The sequence below is a fragment of the Pelodiscus sinensis genome, chromosome 9 (genome assembly GCF_049634645.1).
Source record: "Pelodiscus sinensis isolate JC-2024 chromosome 9, ASM4963464v1, whole genome shotgun sequence".
NCBI lineage: Eukaryota > Metazoa > Chordata > Testudines > Trionychidae > Pelodiscus > Pelodiscus sinensis.
The window spans coordinates 31318529-31342594 of NC_134719.1; the positions used below are offsets into that span (position 1 = coordinate 31318529).

The 24066-nt window shown below is 41.3% G+C and overlaps 1 long non-coding RNA gene across 1 annotated transcript in view; it reads left to right on the forward strand.

Moving 5' to 3' along the window:
- Positions 1-2035: 2035 nt before the first annotated feature.
- LOC102445491 (uncharacterized) overlaps positions 2036-24066 on the forward strand; it is a 55211-nt gene continuing 33180 nt past the window's right edge. Inside the window, exon 1 of the long non-coding RNA XR_003088791.2 lies at positions 2036-2377. This is a non-coding gene — a long non-coding RNA (uncharacterized LOC102445491). The remainder of the gene's footprint in view (positions 2378-24066) is intronic.

The following is a 24066-nucleotide window of genomic DNA, read 5'->3' on the forward strand; positions in this document are numbered from 1 at the left end:
AGTGACTTATTAGAAAACTCACTGTACTCATTGTAGTTAATGAGATGTGGAAAGCTTTGTAATTTGATTTGCTGGACCATATGCTGTAAAGGGATACTGCTGATTTCATTCCTCCACATTTAATTTAAGCAATATGCAATGGCTTCTTCGTATGGCTACTTATATAATAAAAATTAACTCAGAGTATAAAAAACCCCACCATTGTGGAGTTTATTACTTGGGGTGGTTGAGTTTCAAGTGTTTTTCACAGAAACATCTGTAAGTAATGTGTGGGTCTAATTTTAAATCCTGGCAAATATTTTCCATTTAACATTTGGTTTTACTGACAAGCTTGGAGCAGTGGTTTTCAGAGTTTGTCAGTAACAGATATGTACTCGTATTCCCAAGAATAAAAAGAAATTAAATTGAAGATATCTGTAATTCAAAACTTGTTCTTCTGACCCTTTTTATATTTTAGAGGTTACAAACAGCAGTGCAGAAATTCATCTTCTTTCCCTTTAAACACCGGCTGCAACTGAATTCATTATTTTCCTCAGTAGAATAGTTCTGGCTTTCCTTTTGCCATCTGCCTGTAGGACGGCCATGGCAAACACTGAATTTGAGATCAAGCTGCAGACGGGGTTGGCTGAACTGCTCTTTTCGTACACTATCCTGTGAAATCTGACAGGCAGAAGAAAAGTGCATGCGTGTGGGGCAGGCTGGGGGGGGAGCGGGAGGAGGTGATAGCATTAGGAATATCATGAAATATTAGCAGATCAAGGAGACCGTATTGTTGTAAAACATTAAATCCTGAGGGTGGATTTAACTTTAAGTTCCTACCTCACCATGGAGTGTGGCAGAATACTGTACATCTCAACAACACGAAGTCCTCTTTCTCAGGCTCAAGCCTACTTGTTTGCACCATAGTGATTAGCCATCAAGGCTTTATTTCACATTATTTGATTTTTGGTTGCAGACAAAATGAAACAGCTTAAACAGGCAGCCTGGGCTACATAGCCCATAAAAACTAAAACCAAGCTGACTTTTCAGTGCTCATTGCATTGCCCTGTTAAAGCTTACACAATGTACTATTTATGGTGCTTCATATTAGATTCGGAGACAGAACCAATGGTGGTGTTAGAAATATCCGGTGAAATAATTAAAGGCCAATTTGCAAACTTACTATTAAGGAGTTAAAAAAAAAAGTCTTAGGAGGTTTAGTCTAGGACAAGGTGAAACTTATTGGTTTAACCTTAAAGAAGTGACATGGCAATAATTGTAAGTAATGCTAACTTTTGCTCAGCATGACTGGAGTGTGTGGCTTTTAAATTAATAGATTGGTTAAACTGTAATTTGGGATTGGCCCAATGAGTCTCTAAAAGGAAAACAAAGTAGGCTGCGGATAGTTTGTAGCTGTGTCAGTCGCAGGATATTAGAGACCCACCTTGTCTTTGTACGTTGTAAAGACAGGAATGTAGAGCAGCATTATGTGTCCAGCCACTGGGTGTCGAGATAACCATGGTTTGGTGAATTATGCCACCGTTCTGAATTTTTACAATAAAATAAGGCAGTTGTAAAACAGAGCCATGCTAAACAAATTGAACAGGCTGAATTATTGATGGGATTATTGATTCACCTCTGGGTATTGCCAGGTACTTAATGCCTGTCCTGTTCAATTGCCTGTCATTATTTGTAATGCAAATTTAAGTCTTGGGTTCAGTTGTTATGACTCTGTGGTATTAAATTGCCTTTAAAACAGTCAAGAAGACTTAGAGATGACAGTACTTCAGTAACAAAAGAAACATGGCCTTTCATGGGTTACATGTAAAAAGGAAGCAGTTCATTTACATTTCTGTTGCTCTGTATCTCCTGTCTTTACAGATTTACTGTTTTTTTAACATGATTTTTAAAATTAATTTTGCTTTAAGTAAAAAAAAAAAAAAAGGTAAATTATTTCCCTCAGACCAATATTGTCATCCTGTTGAACTCTGAACTATAGCAGCAGATAATTAGTTTTCCCCACATAAGGATTAGCTGCAATGAAGAGTGTTGGAATGTGGAAATCTAGAGACTATTTAGAACAATGGCTCAGAAATGTCTGGGGGAAAAAAAACTTAACTGTCACGGATTTCTAGACTTTAAAAAAAGTCTCAGAATTATCCATATTTAAAGGCTTTAGAGAGACAAACACAAGTCTTTCTGTGCTACGCAAAAAGATCCACTCTTTTGTTTCTAAATTGCCTTTAATGCTCAATAATAGTCTGTGATTTCAATTCAGTTGATAAATCAAAGACTTAACTTTGAGTTGGATTTTTGTTAGACTTAATTTAAGAGTACTCTCTTTGGAGGCAATTCCATTGAGCATAGAATCACAGCATCAGCATGGATACATAGAAAGGTAAAAAAAATAAGATTTTAATCTTCATATGTCCCTGTTTTCTTTTGCCACAAGTTTTGAACTGCTTCTAAATATGAGATTACTAAAGACAAACTTGGATATGGTGATCTTTTACAGACATTGCGAGAAACTGCAATTTGACCTGAATAAGGTATCTGTTTTAATGGCTGGTGGTTTTATTTTTTTAAAAGTGAGTACAAGTTCAGAGGCGATTAAAAGCAAATAAAAAGACGTAGAACATTTTGTTTTGATTCCTACTACCAATTCTGGTTCATACTGTGGGGGAAGATATTTATTTCATATCAAAAGCTGCAGAAGCCAGAAGTTTAATCTTTTCTCCACAACTTATTTTATTGTGTTTTTAATTTTCTCTTTCATTAACATGACCCTTTTGTATAGTTTTCCATGCCTGGTGCTTAATTACTTATCATTAGTAATGTACATGGGGGCCTTCCTGCATAAATGTGATCATTAGTACATGGAAAGACAAAGACTTCTTTAAGACCATCATTAGTTATTCTGTTTTCATAGAAATGTTCATTAGAGAAACTACCCACCTGGTTAAATAATTATAATTAAGAACTGGTAATCTCCTTTGCATTTTTAACTTGATCTTCGGGATGTGTGCATAAAACTAAACAAGCCTTGTTTAGCTATCATGCGATCTTTTCGTTTTGATTTGAATTGTCAAGCAGGTTTAAATGCTGTATTTTGCAACCATATATTCTAAGAATGATTTATGGAAGGAGATATTATTTAAATAAATAAACCCAGCAATTATCACTGAATTCATTAACTGTGCACTGGCAGACGGAGGTTATATAAACCATTGATTGTAATGCACTATGTGGAGTTAAAATAAAATGTCACTGAAGTCTGATTTTTGTTGTTGTTGCTTTAACTATGTTATTGATGGCTGAGATTGGCACCGATGAAGAATACTTCACAAGATGGCTTTATTTTATTTTACAAGGCCTAAAAGCTAGTAATGTGTTACTGCCAATGCCATTGCATGTGGATTTCATGTGAACGCTTGGAATTGCCAGGAAACCCATATGAAGCATGTACATGATTATTTGTCAACCATAAAACAAATTAGGTGAGAAAAACATAATAAAAGAACACTGGTCATTCTGCCTACTGCCCTTTGCACTTAGTGATTATTGGAGTCAAATACGTTCCAGTAAGAATTCACCAGTGATAAACCACAACTGTGAGAAAAGCTTGTCAGTTGCATAAATATAATCTGTAAACAATTAAGCAGTTACTGCTCATTCGGTGCAGTTCTGAGAATCGAAGGAAGTCTGCAATCAGTTATATCTCCAATTACCATAAAAATATATTAGCCATTCATTCATTTATTAATGATTCATCAATTAACCACACATAATGAGCAAATAATTAGCAATGCTGTACGGTTGCCAAAATTGAAGAAGTGTTGGCATTTTAGAGATGAAAGGTTGCATTTATGTAAAAGTCTGGTGGTGATAAAGTTAATACCAAAGATAATTATAAAAGTGGCTGTCCTATATTCGAGGATGAGGTCCCACAAAACTTACCTAATTGAACTGAAATTAATATTCTTCAAAAGCACGGCTGATACTGCATATTAGCTCCTGAGTTTATTTGGAGTTCTCCCTTCAGGAAGGTACCTAGCACAATACAAGTTAATAAAATGCCAGACAGCAAGACTGTGTTCTTTGTTTGCTCGGTTCAGGGCCTTGTGGAAAACAATAAATTGCATTCATGTCAGCCGAGGCCCATCCCTTTGCTAATTACCGTTTGGTGCTGAAATGACTTCTGTGAAATTGGGAGCATGAAGAAACATACAAGCATACAAGGGAGGCTTTTCAGACTACGGCAGTAAATGTGAGATAGGCCTCAGGCGCACAGATGTTAAAACAGTGAATTCCCCTACAGATTCCACTAATGGAAACCCTGTCAGGGTAAGTCAAATCCAGGGTCTGTGGTCAAAATCTAATTAATGTTCCTGTACTTAAAAAGAATATGAATGCCTGGAGGTGGTGAGGAATGTATAAGAAACTCACTTGTTTGTAAAATGGTTAGCGTGAATAGTAACTACCACTGAGCTATTACTTACAATGTAACACCTGTTAGCTGAACAGCTCCCCTTACTGAATTTAATATAGCATGTGATTGAGGGGGCTGGCTGGTTTGACTCATGCAGCAGTGGCCTTTGACCTCTAGTGACATGGCTGGAGTTCATTTTGGACATCCAGAATGACTATTTTAGCTGGGCCCTCATATGAAGAGTCTTCAGACTCATTAAACATCCCTTAGTTATTCAGCATGACTGAGCCTTGTTGACAGTCGCTGTTTAGAAGATACTTAGAGCTGGGGATATCCGAAAGGGCTAACTCAGCCCCTATATGAAAATAAAAGGTAGTCCTTATAGGTTTGGTGTGAGGACACAGTTGGGGCTCTTATGAAGCTTTCACAGCTGCAGCGTGCATGGCCTTTGCAGTAACAGAGGAAATGAATTTATAATGCAACAATCTCTTCATTTTCACAAGCACAAAAATTCCCCTAAATACTTAAAATAACATTCAGAGTGGGACAGCCCTTACATTTCAAATAAATGAAACCCTAATCCAGTGTGTTGCTGAAATGAGATTGTTATTAAAGAAATAAATCTGAAACAGCAAGTGGTTTGAGAATTTTGAATTTAATTATTTAAATCTACTTAAGACAACTCTCCAGCACTATTTTGGTTTCCCGTCGAGAACATGCTTTCTGGGAAAGGTATCCCACTCAGTGCAATATTAACTTTCACATGCAACAGTGGTTTAAGCAGTAGAGACACAAAATAATAAGAAGGGAAGGTATTAAAGAGTAGCTCAGTAATATTTATTTCCTTGCAAAAGCCTAACATGAAAATTGCACAGAGTCATTTAGGATATGCTGGGAGTTTATCATTCTCTTTTGGCTAAATATCTGGTACTGTGCTGTCAAATGCTGTGCCTAAGTGTAATTCTTCTCCAGCTCTTCAGAGAAAAGAGATACAGTACTTCACTTCACAATGTGATAGGACCAGTGATGAAAGGAAATGAGTCAGACAGTGCTCTAGCCACCAGGTTTACAGTCATAGCATATTTAGGAGGTTATATGTTACTACTTACTTGCTAAACCAGGGGTTGGCAACCTTTTAAAACTAAAGAGCCAAACTACATAATTCAGAACAAGTGGTCAACAAAGAGCTGTATAAGAATGCCCCATTTGCATGACTGAAAATATACAACTGAATATTATTGATAATTAATAATAGCACAAATGAAACCTTGTAGTCACAGATTTTATTTAATGAGACTTCTGCTGCTTATCTTCATGCAGGCATTCAGTCTGTCTTGTCAATCTTATTGCAGGGGGCTGGTGATGTGAGGGCACAGGAGTCTGGGTTGGGTTGTATGCGGGAGTCAGGACAGAAGATTGGGTGTATTATGGACTCAGGACACAACATTGGGGTTTGTGAGGGGGTGCAGGTGAGTTATTGCAGGGGACTGGGGATGTAGGGGCATGAGGGACTCAGGGAAGAAGTTCAGGTGTATGATGGGCTCAGGGTTGGTGTGCGGGTGTGTGCGTGTTCAGGAGCATTATGAAGCACTGGACAGACGGGCTGGGCCCCAACTGGGGGCTTGTTGGCCAGACTTCATTTTTAAATGAAGTAAAATATGAAGTCCAATACAAAAGGTTTCAACATTGTCTTTATTTATGGCAGGGGTGGGGAACCTTTTTTGGGTCAGGGGTCACTAACCCACAGAAAAATCAATGGGGGACTGCAAAAGCGAGAAGCAAAACAAAAACCCCTCCAAAGCCCCCCAGCCCTCACTGATGTGACCCCCAACTGGAATACCTCACTCCACTGGTGCTCCAGTCAGGATCCTCAGGCCAGATTTATTCTTCTGGGGTTCCAAGATTAGTGGATATTGTGGGCCCCCTAGGCTCTGGGTTGGGGCCAAAAATGAGACATTAAGTGTGCAGGACAGGGCTACCAGTGAACGGGATAGGGATGGGAATGCAACGGGATAGGGTGCAAGGTCTGTCTAGGGGGCAGGCTGCCTGACTGGGGGCAGGAGCAGGCTGAGGGTTATCTGTCTGGCCAGAGGCCAGGGAGCAGTGGGGGTGGAGTCTGGCCAGAGAGGGAAGAGGGAGTGTCTGACCAGGGGGCGAGGGGTCTGGCTAGGGACCTAGGGACAGAGGTTGTCTGACAAGGGGGCTGGGGGCAGAGGGGATTTTGGCCAGGAGGTAGGAGATGTTTGACCAGGGGGCAGAAGGGATTTTGGCCAGGGAGTTGGGGGCAGGTTGTCTGACTGGGAGATTTAGAGGGGGGTGGAGGAAGCACTTGTTTTTGTGCTGCATGGCAGGCACTGTGTAACACGCCTCCTGTTGCTCCCATTTGCCAGCAGGAAGCCTCCTGGACGGGTTTGCAGGAGAGGCTGAAGGAAGTGTGTTGGAAGAAATTTAAAAAATAGCAGTCTACAGGGAGCCATATTTGGTTCCTGGTTTCTCCCATGTCGGGGGAAGGAAAACGCTGTTGTGCTGAGCCATTTTTAGCCTGTTGGTTTCCTGCATGCCAGATCCACCATGGAGCCTCGAGGCTTTCTCGTTTGGCCTCCTCCCCGGGAAGCTGGTACTGATGTTCCAGTTTTGCAGGGGGCCATAAGGCTGCAGTGCCAGTGTTGACTCCCTGTAATGGGGGGAACAAACGGGAGGTGAGTTGGGGTTCCTGAAGAGCCATATCTGGCTCTCTAGTGGCTCGCGAGTCATAGGTTGCTGACCCCTGTGCTAAACATTAGGATCCAGGAAGGGGGGGAGAGTGGGTGAACCATTCATGGCAGTTTTCTGTGAATGGGCTGCTGGAAGGAGGTGGTGCTGTGACGGGGGTACACATGTGCACAAGGGAGTAGGTGGCTTTGGCCAAGATCTCACCTTCAGAATCTTTCCCAGATTGGATTAGGGATGCTAGTGGCCTCAGGTCTCCACCCTGAACAAGGAATTGAGTGGACTGAGTGGACAATGCAGCTCTCTCTGAACCCTAGCAAGAGAGGTATGTGGACCCCAGCAGGAGAGGTTAATATGATAAGTAAGGGAGGGAATGGTCTACTAGAGGGCCTGGGAAGCTTTAGGTACAATACCAGGCACACAGAAGGATTTGACTCTATTTCCACAGCTATGGAAGCAGAAATGGGCTTTTCCTTTCCAGATCTATCTAATGCTCAGAAAGGGAATCTAGCACCTGCTTTCCAGGAGGGCTTACATTTAATCTGGGCTACTGTTACATCATTTTGCCAAAGTCAAATACTGATCTACTGTAATTTGTTGTGGAAAAAGTAGGATAAAATTGAGCAACAAATGCTGGCATCTTCCCAGTGCTAACTTAGACGGCTATTTTCAGTTACCATTGCCCTTTTTTTAAAAAAAATAAAGTTTTCTTCTTTTAAAAAGAAGACAGTAATATTGCATTGGAGATTTTCCCCCACAGAAACAAAGAGTGGAACAAAAGAACGACAAAGGCAGAGGGTGGAGAGTATAATAGGTGGGGGAAGGCTTTGCCTTCCCAAACTGCCAGTCTGGCCCCACCCATACTCTTCCCCCAGAATGCCTATTGTGGGCATACTAGGGTGCAGTGTTGCTGCCCCCAAGCGCTTGCCCTCTCTGTGCTCCAGGGCCAGAAGTCAGGGGCCGTGCACTGCCTACTTCCTGGTGGTGTGGCTGCAGGGGGAGAGGCTTGGCTCCCCCAGCCCTACCTTCACCCACTGCCCATGCAAAGTCATCTCAACTTTCCTCATTCTATAGGACAGTCTTACAATATGGGTTCACATATCTACCAGTCACACAAACTGAAAATTGTTCCACTTTACTGGGAGTAGGAGTAGGGATTTGTCAGAATTGATCAGGTAACTGCTGGCTGTGGAACTTTATGGTGCCAAGACCAGGATGACATAGAGCAGCTGGTGAACCCAGGTGGTCCTGGAGACATGGCTATAGAATATCTGGATAAGAAATCAATCTGTGGGCGTTTCCCCTGATCACTATGAAATTTCTGCTCACTGGGGACATTGGTAAACCTACATGGGTGTACAAGCTCCATGAGAAAAACTGGGGGCTGGGAAAGCTGTGTATGGCAGTACATACAGTCTTGTGGAGATGAGGGATCAAAATGAAAAATGCCTCTGAGACTCAGTGCTGGGTATACTATAGCGCTACCACCCCATGCCCACACTTGGAAGGGGCCAATAACGATTACATGGGGGCCCACAAATATGGTTGGCACCAGGCTCACAAAACGTTAATCCAACCCTGTTCCTGTTAGGAGCTAATATCCTGGGAGGGGACTGGGACTGAGTGGCGCCTTGGATTCTCCCTGTTATTGTGCACCAGCCAGCAAAGCTGGCCAGGCAGAAATGGGGGAACTAATCTGTACCCCAAACAGGGATGTTGCAACTTACTTCCTGCAGTGCAAGAAGAGAGCAGGGAGGAATTATGAGTAACAATTCCTTGCCATGCTTCCTCCTGGGATGGCATAACTCAAAGCTGCTCCCTATGCAGGGCTGAGCCACAAAGTGGAGTCTTTCATTTAGTGTTGGGCAAGACTGGAAATATAAAGTATTAATATTGTTAACAGCAGTACAGTAATATTGTAGCAGGTGAATATTTTAGTAATAAACAGATACATTGTGACTCCTGTTCTCAAAGCGCAGTAGTATAAGGCTGTGTCTTTCGTAAATGTAATTTCTGCCCATTCTATCTCTATGTGTGTATTTTAGAAAAGCAGTAAATAGCTCCTGTACATCAAACAGCTGCTGATTTGGGGGCAAATTCTGCTTTTGGTGCTCAGTACCACTGACATTTATCAGGCCTAATCTACGCTACTGTGTATGCTGCTATTGACATGAATGCTGCTAATGGAAGAAAGGACTATGTCTGGCATTGTTTGGAGTATTGGGCCCCTCAGCTGTACTCCTTTTAATGAGACTATTTCACTGTAAATAAGCATAGAGTCCAGCTGCCACACTGTAGTGCTTCAATGAAGATGCTCCCGTACCCACAGTAGAGCTTCTCCGATGCTTAGTTAATCCATCTCCATGAGAGGCAGTAAATATAATGACAGGAGAACCTCTCCTGCCCATATAGCACTGTCTACACCAGATTAGATCAGTTTAACTGCAGTGCTCAGGAATGTGGATTTTTTATACCCCTGAGAGATGTCATTATATGGCTGTAAGTGTGTAGTATAGACCAGGCCTGAAATTTAATATCAAAATGCAGTTAGTGCAAAAGCAAAGCTAAACTTTGGCCAAAGGAGCACTCAAATATCATCAGCATCATTCTTTAATTGTCTAAGCTCTGTGCCTAATACTCATACATTTCACAGTTAAGGCACCAATAGTTTGTGCTTTGTTCACATTCTAAAAGTCATGGTATATGTTGAGTACCTAATACTGATAAGTCAGGCCCTGAAACAAATGTATAGTTTTCTCTATTCAAACTGACCCATTGGTCAAAAGCAAACTAACTTATTGTACAAAGTCAGGAGATAGGGAGATAATCACAATAATCATTTTTTGGAAGAAATAGTAAAGCAAAAGTGTTCAGGCTGTAATAAAATATATTTGTAATGATTAGATAACAATGCTTATATTACTGTATGTAGAACAATGATTATCTCACATTTAATCCTTGGTCTAACTGATGTTCCTCAAATCATTTTTGAGGCTAGACTATACTGCATAGTTGAACAGGTCTTTCCCTCTGGGTCTTCTCTCCTGGCCTCTCCACTTAATTAAGGGTTAACAAGGAGAGGACTGAAACTGACTTGTTTTAAAAATAGCTGCCTTGGTAACACTTCCATTGGGTCGTCTAGTGCATTTTGTCTTCCGCTTGTGTCCTCCAGGTTGTAAGATTTTCAGAGAAATTTCTGTATTTATTAGAGATGCTCAAAAACATTTCCAATGGAAAAATGACTTTTTGACTGAAATAAAAAATTTCATGGAAAAATTATTTTAGTCAAAAAAAGTCAAGCTTTTCAGTTAAAATCTAAAATACTCAGTGGTTTCCTTGCCCATCTTTCTCTCATTCATCCTCCCTCCCCTCCCCCCCCAAAAACCCTGAAAACTTTCAATTTGTATTTAATTGAAAAACCAAAATAAAGAGATTTAATCTATTTATTTTGTTGGAAACTTTTAGTGGAAAATATTTAACCATTTCCCAGTCCACCCTATATATCTTTGTGTCTTGCAGAGGGTCCTGTTATTGCTTAAGAGTATTTAACAATCATAATGTGTACAACTCCCCTATTCCTCCTCTTCTTTGCCTCTATGCCTCCTGATCAGAGCTTCTCTTTTTCTGGACTTTTCTGGTAAGTCCCCACTTTCTGGTCACTTATTTTAACATCATGGTTGAGGTTTAGGAGGCTTCTCCCCAGAAAGGCTTAGCTTCCATTCTACTTCCATTCCTCACTTAACATCTTGTCTATAATCCCTCCTTCTGTTACCATTCTCAGCCATACTACTCTCCAGGCAAATTCTCCCATATTGCCATGCTGGTGTCCTAGAGCAAGAAAGGAGCCAGGTGTACTGCAAGCTAACTTTCTCCACAGATCTATCGGAGCGTGGGAAAGAGCCCCCAGCATTGGTGTTTTGGAATTCCAGGAGTTCTTTCCAGCTGATCTCCCTCCCTCAAAATCTAATACTATTGAGAGAAAGGAAACTGCAGAAAATATTTTCTAGAGGAGATATCTTTCATGGAGCATGTTCAACAGAGGCTAAGTCCCCAGACTGCAGCTTCTCCATCCCACAACTAACCTTATAGTAACTCCTCTATGGAAGTGAAAGTTTCAGCCACTTGGAGGACTTTGATACTGACCACAGAGGTGGCAGCCAAAGCTGCATCCACGAGGAGGGAACCTCAGGAAGATGCTCTGGTTTGCCTTGGAGCCAGGAGCCTCTATTTCTTTTACAGTAAGGAATATCATAAATATGTTCTGTTAGATCTGGCCTTATGTTCCTTTTTTTCGAGTAAGAGTGAATTCTAACTTATCTACTTAGTTGGTGATGATTCTTGTACAATAAGAGGTACACTGTGAATGCACAAATGCCCTCACAAGAATTTGAGATAGTATTAAAAGGCAACTGGTCTGAACTGTGGTGAAGAAAGTATTTCTTAAGCCCCGTTTCTGTGCTGATAGAAGAACTTCAGCAAAAACTGGTTTTTTTTGCTGTGATTTTGTTGATCTTGATTATAAACACTGTATTACAGAATATCCTACTTCAGACTGCCTGCAGAATAATCCGTAGCATGGTATGGATGCAGCATTTTCTCATAATAGTATCACTGATAACCTTACTTGTCTAGTCTAGAACCGCGTATGTCCTGCAGAAACCCAAAATAGTGTTGCCATTTTGGAAATAGATGTTTTGGATAGTAAAGGTTTAGGATCTCACTAGGAAATGTACCAAATGTACCACTTCTATGCAGGACATTATTTAAGCCAGTGCATTAACCCCATTAACTTTTATGGAAGTTTGGGTGCTTTCCTGAAATCAGAGCATCATGTTTGTGCTCAAGAATAACTTTACAAAAATAATTTCCACCAGTACATTGTAAAGGTGTCATATGTCTGTGTGAGAAGTTTCTTTGATTTTCAAATTGATAAAAGAGCTGATACTTCAAAGACCCTTTGTTTTTACTGGAACTACTTTTCCTTGATACTCAGCACTTGACCTCCACTTTTCAGGACCTTTTAATCCAGGTGTCCAAAATAAGTGGATATCTATAGGTGCATTTCCATATTACAAGCTAAGACAATTTGCAAAGTGAACTTCACTTTGCTCTGTCTATATGTGAAATATCCTGAGTTTGCTTTAACAAGCTGTGTCTTGTTTGACCTAATGCTTGGAAGCTACAACAAAGAGGAAGAGTGTGTGCTCTATATTTAGTAGGTGTATGCAAAGGGAAGTTAAGGGAGAAAGGGGCAAGGCAGAGGGCTTCCTGTGGAAACATGAAACGGGCCGGACTTTTTGCTCAGAACTGGATCAAGCATCAAGTTCATCTGTTACACAAATAGTCAGAAGCTTTAGAGGATTTTCTTTTTCAGTACTGTTTCCTTTGTAACAGTTTCTTACAAAGCAGTACAATGAGATCAAACTCACATAAACTCTACACTTACTAGCCTCCGGGGGGGGGGGGGGGGGGGGGAATCCAAACAAGCTCTATTTATTATAGTTTTGCTGGGTGTGAGTGATTGCATGTTTGCACTCATTCATAAACAGGAGTGTTTTTGCTTTCCTGGGTAAGAATAGGAGTGTCCATGAATCTACAATTTTGATTAGCTATTTGGCTAAACTATCAGCTACTGATAAATATTTTGTATAGTCTTTGAAAATAGTGCACTTGTAATTAAGTCATTATATAGAAACTCTTAGGTAGGACCATTATGGCAATTAATCTGATGTTTATGGAATTGTAGAGCAATGCATATAATGGGGCAGCCCCATTGTTTCAGGGGTGGGGAACCGTTTTTGGGTTGGGGGCCACTAATCCACAGAAAGTCAATTGAGGGCTGCATACAAGTGAAAAGCAAAAATACCAACCCCCTCAAAACTCCTCCCAAAATCAACCCTCACTGATGTGGCCCCCCAACTGAGAAGAAGAAAGATACTCCCCACATGCCCTCGCTAGTAGATTTTGTGTGCTCCAAGGGAGAGTGGCGGCTGGAGCACCAGCATGGTCTCCCCAGTGCTGGGGGGGGGGGGGCGATGTCCTGAGCCTCGGGGGTCAGATCCAGGCAAGCCGGGAGCTGTATTCGGCCCCTGGGCTTTAGGTTCCCCACCCATGGTTTAAGCTGAAACTAGCTTCATGTCATAAGCCTTATTTCCAACATATCACCTGATATTTCCCTCAAGAGAACCCAATCTTCTTGCCATATCTTCCAGTCCAATTTTGCCATGTCTCTTCCCTGGGGGGAGGTTTTCTTCATAAGTTGGTTAAAAACGGATCAGTAAAAGGACAAGGTTGTGTATTCTGTCACTATCACATGAAGTCAGAAGACAGAGGAGAATGGGGTGCTGCTACTGACTAGCGCTCTCACCTGGGACCTGGGAGACCCAGGTTACAATTCCTGCCCTGGGATAGGGGTTTGAACTCCGAGTGCCTCTAATCACTAGGCTTTGTGGCATTCGGAGGTGCGTTATGCTCCATTACACCTCTTAAAAATGTTCCACTTTCTATAAATAGTCATTGAAGAAAGGACTGGAACTTGGGTGTGCCCACGCCCAGGTAGGTGCCCTAATCATTGTGCTATAAACTCTCTCCCTCCTGCCCCACCTGACTATTTAATTAAATATACAAAGTGGAATAGCTATATCAGGAGAGATTAAGACACATCCCCAGAAAACCCTAGAGCCTAAAACTCTTGTTTTTGTCCAATTTGACATGCATTTCAGCCAGCCAGAATCTAATCTTTTCAGCCAAAGAAGTTTTTTAAAAAAAATGTTGCTCAGCTGTATGTACCTTTGACTAGTTGGGTTGGAAAAAAATTGAGTTTTAGAAGAGTAAAATTAGAACAATGAAGCAGTGAAATCAGGCATGTTTAAAAACTGACCTGTAATTCACTTCTGACCTGTAATTCACTTCTGCTTTTTGGGGGGCAGGGACTAGTGGCAGATGATGACCAGTAAAATACTAAGGCTTAGAAATGCAATGTGTGTTTTATTTGGTGGAACTTGATGAGAAGTGCCCTTTCATATTTGTGAAGGGGATGGAGCTGTGGGGTTTATGATTTTAAATCAATGACTGTATTTATCCCTCTTTTTCAGCTTTTGTTTGCTCTTCCTGTCTGAGAGCAAGCAACAGCTCTTCTGAGCAGGGGTGTGTTTGTGTGAGTGAGAGAAAAAGAGAGAGGGAGAGACACAAAACATTGTGAGTACTACCATACTACAGAGTAATAGTGGGAAAATTACAATAAGTTATTGCAGAAGCATTAAAAATAGCTGCTGATGCCCCATTCTAAGGTGGGTGGGAGAGGGGCTAATGGGAGGCTCAGAATGGTGAGGTTATAAGAAGGTGGTACTGGAATATTGAGGGAAGGGCTCTGACAGAAAATGGAGGAGGCAGCAAGACTGACTTCCTGTGGCTTTGAGACACTGTAGAAATCAGGACTGTTTGTTTCTCTGACAAGCTTAATATTAAGCCCTTCTATTGCTTAAGATATTCTTTTGTTACTTGTTTTTTGGTTGTTGCTTTTTTGGGGCCAAGTAGAAAAAAGCTGATTCTGAATCCACCGAAAGAAGAACACATGCAGAGTTCAGTCTGCTGGCATCCAGAGCCTGCCTAGGCTTTAAGGATGGGAAATAACAGAGATCGCCTAGGCAAGTCAGTGGGGCAGGATTAGACCCTCATTTGAGCTTCACCCTGCCCCATTAGTTTGCTGATGAGGTACCTGCTGTTCGTGGAGGCTGGCTCCATCTTGAGAGGTCTTGCTATTTCTCCTCTTAGTCTATGTACTTAAGACCCTAGGTGACCCTGGGGACAGGAGCCTCTGGAGAGTGATATCCATGAAAGCGAATCTGCTACACTGAGGCGTAGGTGTCTTGGCTGGGCCTCTCTTGGCCCCACTGCGTCTGCTAGTTGTTGGGAGGCACAAAGATACAGCAAACTGTCTCTCATTTCCAGTAGCCTTGCTACTGTTTTTGTCGCCACAGAGAAGTGCAGCAGCTGTGGCCCCGTCATTTCCTCTTAGTTGCTAGATCCTGCCTGGCTGAAAATCCCCCCATTTAAATTCCTCCTTCGCTTTCCCCTCCCTGCTTTCTAGAGCTGTTCCCTTCATTTCATTTCTCATTCCTTCCCTTCTTGCCAAGAACACTGTCTCCAGCCTGATCTGAAAGTTAATTTTAACAAATAACACCGTAGCCTGAGCCAAGTTAGGATCCGGAGATAGGACACACAGCAGGAAAGGAGCTGGGGGGGAGGGGTTGTAACTGAGCATGAACACTCTCCCTTGTAATGAGTGTGCTAGCTGATGCTCTCTGAGCAATGGAGTGCTTATTATTATTTCTCTTGGATGGGTCACCTGGGAGTGGAGGAATTTTTCTTTTTAAATGAAAAAGAAATCTTTTATAATGCTCATTGCTGAAAAGGTGGGGGGTGGGAGGGAACCCTTCATAATGGAAGCAGTTAAATGGAAGACATGTTGAAAGGAGGGATTAGTTGGTAAATTTTGAGTCCATTGACTCTTATAGTGTTCCTTTTTTTAGGTGTCTTTCACATGCCTGTAGTTCAAGGTTACTTCTCATTCAGTAGTGATTACCATATGTCCATTACATGCTCAACACTGTCCAAGGTAGACGGAGTGGTTACTGTCAGTGTTTGTGCCAAGCCCAAATGCCAGCAGCTGCATGGGCCATGGGATAATTGTACATATCTGTTTCTTCTCTTTTTCCAGGACTTAGTAAATGTTCTGGGGGGAGTAACTTCCCATAGCATGATCTGACCTGAAAAATATAGCCCTTTGGTTTACATTTCAAGTTTCAAGTCAGCCGTGTCAGAAATTGAACTAGAATCAAGGAGGATAATGGGACAAATGAAATTAACAGGCAAAACTACTGGCAAAATATCTGCACATTTCAATTTTATTTTACTTTGCCCATCAGATTACAAAACCTCAGTCCTACCCCACTGTTTAAAAAAACTAACCCAACACAATTGCTCTATTGTATTAAAATAGAAACCAACTAACTACAAATAATAATAGTAGTAAAATAAGCACATAGCACTCCAGACAAATAAGGGACTGAAAACTCAGAAAAATGCAGTTTAGTTAGTTTGGCTTAGTAATGGAATGAGTAGGGAAACTTGAGTGGATCAGAGTAAAAAATCTCTGTGCTTAATTCTTGTTTTTTGTTTTGCTTTTTTAAAATTCACCATTCAGCTTACATCAGTGTTAACATCTACTGAGAAATGCAGCCATTTACAATTTGCAGTTCAATGTGCTACTTTAATTAGTATGAAAATTAAAGGGCAACTATAGGCCAATGTGAATGATTATGGAAATACATGTGCATCACATGCAATACTCTCATTTAATTAACCATCTTGTAAACTATACAGAGCCCTTTAAGTCAGTTGCTGAGTATAACAACTCCATTTTAAATAACCACTTAATACTTAACAGGATGTGGAGAAAACACTACAGCACACGACTGCTTCTCAAGTTTCAGGGTCTGAGATTTTTCAAAGCTGACCCAAGTCAACCCAAAGAATGTTTAACACCCTGTGTCTGAACACAAGAAACTCTGTGATGTAGAGACATTCAATTACAGTTTTTAAAAAGTGAAAAGCATTTTGTAAAATAGTGACTTTAGAAAACTAATTGGCAGGAGCAAACGCATGAGTGAAAGCCAAAGCTGGAGGGGAATTTTTACTACAGTGACTCTAGTCAAGGAAAATGAACATAAAGGCATCTTTCTTTGGCAGTCAAATTAGCTGATTAAGAAATAAAACATTTTAACATGTTTTAAATGCAGCATTAATTATTTATATATAAAAATTAAAGCCAGGTTCCATGAATTACACTTTGTGTGTGTGAATTGAACATTACGGGAATAGTAATCCTTTTATATTCATGCCTTACTTCATTAGGCAAAACTAAATATTAAGGGCTCCATTCATTGAAAAAATTCTTTCGCATCCAGGTAAGACCTTTTCTATGGACGTTTTTAAAAAAAGAGGACAATTTATGGTACTGATGTTTAAAAATGATTCAGAAAATGCAAGTTAGTTTTATAGCATGGGCATTACTAAATGGGTGGGATTAGAGATGCAAGGACACATGGTACTGTGCCATGTTCCCAGATTGGTAATGAGATAAAAAATCAATGGCATTACATTGGTTTAAAGCTGGTGTCATGAAGTGGATAATCAGGCTCACTATACATAGAGAAATTACAACGCTGGGTGAAAATATCCCCTATTCCTTTCCAGTGACTGAGTATATGATTAAATACAATTATTCTGCAGCTCATTTTTATTATTTCTAAATATGGCTGTATTCCGTGCCCAGGAGAGTATGAGATAGAGGTTACTGATTTTAGTACTAAATATTATGCAGAGGTTATGCAAACTTCCACACAAATTTCTGTGAAAATCCCCATGCACGCTTCTTATTACAACAGTCCTCTAGCTGAGCTCTGGGCCTTCTGAGAGGAAAAGTCTGCCCACTGTATATCTGTGCAGTGAATTTTGTCATGTGGCCAAACATCCACTAGGGTCTAGTCTGAGACCATCAGAGTAACTTTCATTTTTACTCTTTCAATACAGGTTTCTTGAGGAAAAGATTGTGGATTTAATCTACTGCAGGGATGGGGAATCTAAGGCCTGAAGCCGGATGTGGCTCCTGGGTTGCCTGGGTCTGGCCCCTATGTTAGTCAGAGGCATGAACTGGCATATCTATGCCTGACATAGCTATGCTGACAGAACTCCCAGGCTACGTCTACACTGGCATGATTTTCCGGAAATGCTTTTAACGGAAAAGTTTTCCGTTAAAAGCATTTTCGGAAAAGTGCGTCTAGATTGGCAGGACGCTTTTCCGCAAAAGCACTTTTTGCGGAAAAGCGTCCGTGGCCAATCTAGACCCGCTTTTCTGCAAAAAAGCCCCGATCACCATTTTTGCAATCGGGGTTTTTTTGCGGAAAACAAATCTCTGCTGTCTACACTGGCCCTTTTGCGCAAAAGTTTTTCAGAAAAAGACTTTTGCCCGAACTGGAGCAGCATAGTATTTCCGCAAAAGCACTGACAATCTTACATGAGATCGTCAGTGCTTTTGCGGAAATTCAAGCAGCCAGTGTAAAAGCAGATGATTTTGCGGAAAAACTTGCCAGTCTAGACACAGCCCCAGTGTAGATGCAGCTAAGTGGAAGGAGAATGCTTCTGTTGGTGTAACTTAATGCTCTTTGGAGAAATGGTGCTGTTATGCTAGCAAAACAATTTTTTCCGTCCTTGTAAGCTGTCTCAGCAATCGGGTGGTATGCTGGCATAGCTACCCCAAAATATCTATGGCACTCTAGGCTCTGTGGTATAGATAGAGCCTTGTTTACTTGGGTAACTCTGTTGCCATTTTGCAATTTTTCACCCACTTATCAAAAAGCGTAACTGATAAAAATGGATAAAGGCAATTTTCTCCCTCCTTAACTTTTAAAATCATTTTTAAAAAAAAGCATTTGTAAAATAAAATCACATAATAGAAGCAGCATAGAATACACAAAGAGAGTAGGCAGTTTGGAAACTTATAAACAGTCAGCAGCTGGTTCAGTATAAATGAACTTTAGAAACATAAAAAGTGGAGGAAGTGGGACAAGTTCAGGTGACAGAGAAGTATTAATTAGTTAATATAAATCAATGTCTTGTTTGAGTTGCACTTGTGAATCCCTCCTCACTTTAACAGCAATGCACATTAAAAACTGAAGGAAGAATTTGGCCCTTTGTTTTTAAATAAGTCCTCAGGGGCAGAATATATGCAGAGCTCCTGTGATATACAGTATTTCTATAGTCACATGCTTCCTGGGAGCATAAGTAACATGATGTTACTATTAGACTTAATTATTCAGTGAGGAATAATGCAATACTACTACTGCATCTAATATTTTTCATTATCAGGTGTTCTCAACTCCCTTTCATTATCAGGTGGAGGCTTCCCCAGTGCCTAAAAACTTTATGGCAGTCTTCCTCTAGTTATTCATTTAGTTAATCCCAAAACTGTGGGGCTCACTCATTTTTCTTATCTGCCCCCAAATGAAGGATTTGCTCTTTCCTTCAGATATGGCTTCCTGCACATTGGCATGAGCCAGTCCCATCCATCTCCGATATGCCTGAGAAGAATGGAGCCTGGTAGACCTTACAATTTTATGGACATTTTCTGCTGGGCAGATTGTTCAGTGATGTATGGATGAGAGTGGTAGAATGCTTGAGTGGAGGCCACCTCCACTGCTTGACTTTTCTGTGATGTGCTTACTTCCTGCTCTGGTCAGTGACTGGAGACCAATTCCTCACAGGAAAGAGGGACTGCATAACTATGGGTTCCTTTTGGCTGCTGTTCTCGTCAAAGAAAAACTTCTGTGGCCTAATACAGGGACTGTAATCCTGCAGTTGAGTTTCTGTGACACACACAGACATGAATTCCTTCTGTCAGCTTAGCAAATGTTGCCAGGTTTTCATACTTCACCCTGACTCTAGAAGCTGAACGCCTTCCCCATTTTGTCTTATTAAGTTATGTCACTTGTGAAGCTGTTTTCCACACTGGTAGGCTTAATATGCAGGAGCTGATTCATATACCTCTGGTCCACATCCCTCTACAAATCTTAAGTATGTTTTTGACTGGTAAGCTGTTTCCTGTGAACAGTGTCAAAGATTTAGAAGTTTCTGTTTGCAATGGTGGCTTTCTGGAAAATGTAGAGCTACATTGGTCCGTCTGTCAGTATCCACAGGTTTTTATCAGTATCCTCATAGCAAGAAATTCCTGAGGTTCTCCTGGATATATGTACTGTACAAATGGGAAATAAATTTGTATGGTTATTTCCAAATGGTTTTCCAGTGCCTTGCCTCAAGAATATTTACCATGGTAATGGGATCAGTTACCGATCTTCCAAGGTCTCTGGGAGTAAAATTGATTATTTAAGTGGATGGTATCTTGACTGCAGCGGAGTCAAGAAGACTCTTAAGTTTGCCTACCTCAGCCACAGCTCCTGTGTGAAAAGTCTCCTGGTTCCTGGAAACATGGATACACCTTTTTCAACCACTTCTCTTAGTCTACATTTTTGGGGGTTCACGATAGGTACCACGGCACTAATGTGAAACACTCCATGCTGAAGGAAGGTTTTGTTGCAAATATGTCAGGAAATGTTGTCTGCTCCTTCCATCACTCAAAGGCATTTAGGATGTCAGTTGCAGTGTATAGTAGGTAGCTCTGTTGTTTTTGTTTTCTATGGCCACCTTCTATTTCATGTACTGCTGAAGATGATTACTGTTTGCAGAGGAAGAACTGATAGGGAAGTAAATGTATGCCTATCTCAGGCTAGTTGGCCAGAAGTAACAAGATGACATGCAACCTACTATTATTTATACTATGGTAGCACCTAGAGATCCCATCTAAGATCAGGACACTATGGTGTTAGGTGCTGTACAAACACCTGGTAAGAGACCCTCTGTGCCCTAAGGAATAGACCATCTATTTAGACAAGACAAAGGGCTAGAGGGGAAATAGAGGCACAGAATGATAAGGTGACTTTCCCAATGCCCTACAGCAGATTCATGGCAGAGAAGGATCTGGACTGTGGGTTTCCTGAGTCCTACTCTAATGCCTTATCCACTAGTTCAGTGGTTTTCAAAAAAAAATTTCTCATGATCCAGTTGAAGAAAATTGATGTCTGTGACCCAGCATAATTTGACTAAAGTGTGGGTCAAATTTGACTAAAGTGTGGGGCTGAGGATGAGAGCTTTGGGCTGTAGGCGGGGACTCAGGCTAGTGGGGGAGGGGGTAAGAGGGAGGGTCAGGACTAGGACAGGAGGGGCTTACCTCGAGCAGCTTCTGGCCAGCAGTGAGGTGGGGGTGCTAAGGCTGGCTTCCTGCCTATCCTGGCACTGCCGCCCATGCTGCCCCACAGAAGCTCAGAGCAGGGGCAGCGTGTGGAGACCTATGTACTCTTCCTCCCTTCCCCCTCCCAGGAGCTGAGCCTGCTTCTGGCTGCTTCTGGGACGCAGTGCTGCCTGTGGTGCCAGGATGCGCAGGAAGCCTGACTTATCACCCCCACACTTGATCACCCTGCAGGATGAGACCCAGTGTCTGACTTTCCATGACCCAATACTGGGTCACGGCCGCTCATTTGAAAGCCACTGGCTTAGCGCACCGTAGCATTGCTTGTAACCTACCCTCCTATTCCTCCCAGAAAGTGTCAGCTGAAACATTATCCCATGAAAAATGTATTGTATCTAATATGTTTGGGTTGGAAAACCAGTTTTGTCCATTATAACCAATTGTCCATAATAGCCATAGCTGGTATAAGTGGATTGCACTGTAGTAACCCTCACATAAAGGATAAACTGAAAGACAAACCATTTCAGATGGTGACTGGAGCCATATCACTATAGATCACAGCCTACATATATCAAATGATTGATAACAATTTTTAAGGCTTTTTCAATTGTCTGCTAGTGCCGTCTAACTGCAGTAAAACACATGGAATTCTCAGATACCCTTCCAGATAAACCCTCCTTGTGTTGCAGCTCCAAGAATAAAAAAGGCAGAGGAAGCTATTACTTGTAAATGGCTCAGCCCATTGCTTTTAGGGGTGACCATCTGTAAATGATAGCAGGAGTGGAACTGTTAAACTTATAGTTGCTTTGCTCTGTTTTTTGGAACACATCTGAATCTGATGTGAAGTAAATCACTGGGCTCAACAACACACTCCCATGCATGTCCTGTGAATGAGAAAAGGAACTTCTGGGTAGACTGAAGATGAGATTTTGGCTGTAAGCTACAGTTAGTAATGGGGCCAGTGTGGGGCATGCACTGCTAGACTATGACTGAAGATGCAGGGTGTATTTCCCTTGCTTTGGCCTAGTTCCACTGTCACGGAGAGAGGTGGAGTTACTGCCCTTCCTTTCTCCCATCTTAATGAGGTTTCTAGCATCACTATTTGTGCTGGAGTTCCCTGACATGTGCAGCAGGACAAGCAGAGAGGTTTTACCTCCAGCCTTTGGTTGGCATGGGAAAAGCTCATTGTACTCTTGTTCCATGTGTACATGCACAGAGACAGCCAGAAGTAAGAAATGAAAGAGTCATTAGTGGGACTTGCATTGTTGTAAAGGGCAGGAGACTCTACATTTTTTACACTGAGAACTTGTATGTTGAAATGGTTTCATTGTTAATACCTATTACAGGGTTTGGTGAGTGTAACAATCTCTACTTATTACATTGTCTTATGTACTGTTCCCAGAACTGTGATGCCAGTGTTTGGAAACCCCTTTTTCTCACCTTGGGAAATAAATATACCACAAAATAGGCTGAGGCTTTGAGGACTCTGGGAAACTTTTTTCAAGATGCATGTGAGATGAATGCTTCAGTTGGGGCAATACATAACTGTATAATTTCCTCAGAGGTAAATCAGAGTCCATCAAAGCCAATACAGATTGGAGAAAGAGTCTGAAAACTTCAGAGTATCCAGTTCATAAACATTCAGCCCATATAGAGGTTAGTTCAAAGTGCCAAGTATGCCAGGTCCAAATACACCCTAAATTCAAGGGTGAAATCCTAACTCTAATGAAGTCAATGGGAGTTTTGCTATTGACTTGAGCGGGCCCAGAATTTCACAAGAAGTATTTTTGGATCTCATTTTTGGTATGGCCCATTTGATATACAGATAGGGACCAAATATGAAGTTTAGAACAAACTTCTGAAAGCCCATCTCTTAGTATGTCTTCTTAAATGTAATACTCCACTACTCTTTAGTTTGCTGCTTTTAATCATCATATATTTCAATTGGGCATCAAATATCAAAGGAGTTACCTTACTCTTAGTGCAGAGCCTTCCTTAAATTCACTTGCTTCAGGGACATATGCAGGTATCCACTGTTTTGCACACAGACCAAGTTTCCAGGCAGCTTTTAATCTGGTAATTTGAATTTTCATGGTGAACTTTCAGGTGACAGTTTGGCTCTGCTGAGACAAGTTGGAATGAAACCATGTCAGAACAGTCCCTATAAGTCCTACAAGGTGCTTGAAGCATTTCAAGCGCACTCTTGATCCAAAGTATCAAAGGGTTACAGTAAGATCAAGAAGAATTAAAACTGATGGTGTGCCAGAAACCACCTGCAACACAAGGTCATTATTCACCCTCGTTAAAGCAGTCTCACCACTGTGGCCTGATCAGAAGCTTAATTGAAATTTTTCAAATGATGCATTATAAAGCAGATGAGACAGCCGCTGCCCATTCTATAACCTCTGCTGAAAAAGGTGGATTGGTAATAGGGTGGAAATCTAAGCGATTGCTGGAGGACAATCAAGGTCTCTTAATGATGTAGCCACTTCACTCTTTATCAGGAGGAGAAACTCTTTCGAGCTGCAGAAGAGAGAGTGAAGACTGACATTAGAAGTGTTCCTATACTCTAGCTCCTACCCCAAAGGCCTGGTCAGTTACAGATGAAGGCAAGATACATGATGCCAAGTGTGATACCATATCTACAGTGTATTGTGGGTTACGCATAACGTTAGACCTGTGGTTTCTGACAGCCTCCGGTCAGTCATTCTTTGTTGCAAACATTTTGTATAACCACAGCCCAAAAAGATCAGTAGGATTTCATGAGATCCAAATGATAAGATGTTGTTGTGTCCAGAGACACAACAGTGGTAACAGAAGACAGCTGAGTGCTGATGTCATTAATTTTCCTTCAGAATTTAGACCCCAAAACCCCCAAACCCTGTTGGTGCTCAATTACAAGTCACAATTAGCTAACCAAATCAAATATCTGCTTGGCATTTGCCTCTTTTCTGTTCTGTTATCTGTTCTGGCAGTGAGATCAGTGTCCATATCAGCAGGATTATCTCAATGTCCAGCTGCCAAGTTGTAAAAGTTACTCTTCCTGAGGTAGCTGTGTAAAAAAGTTTTGCATTTGCCTATGAATAAT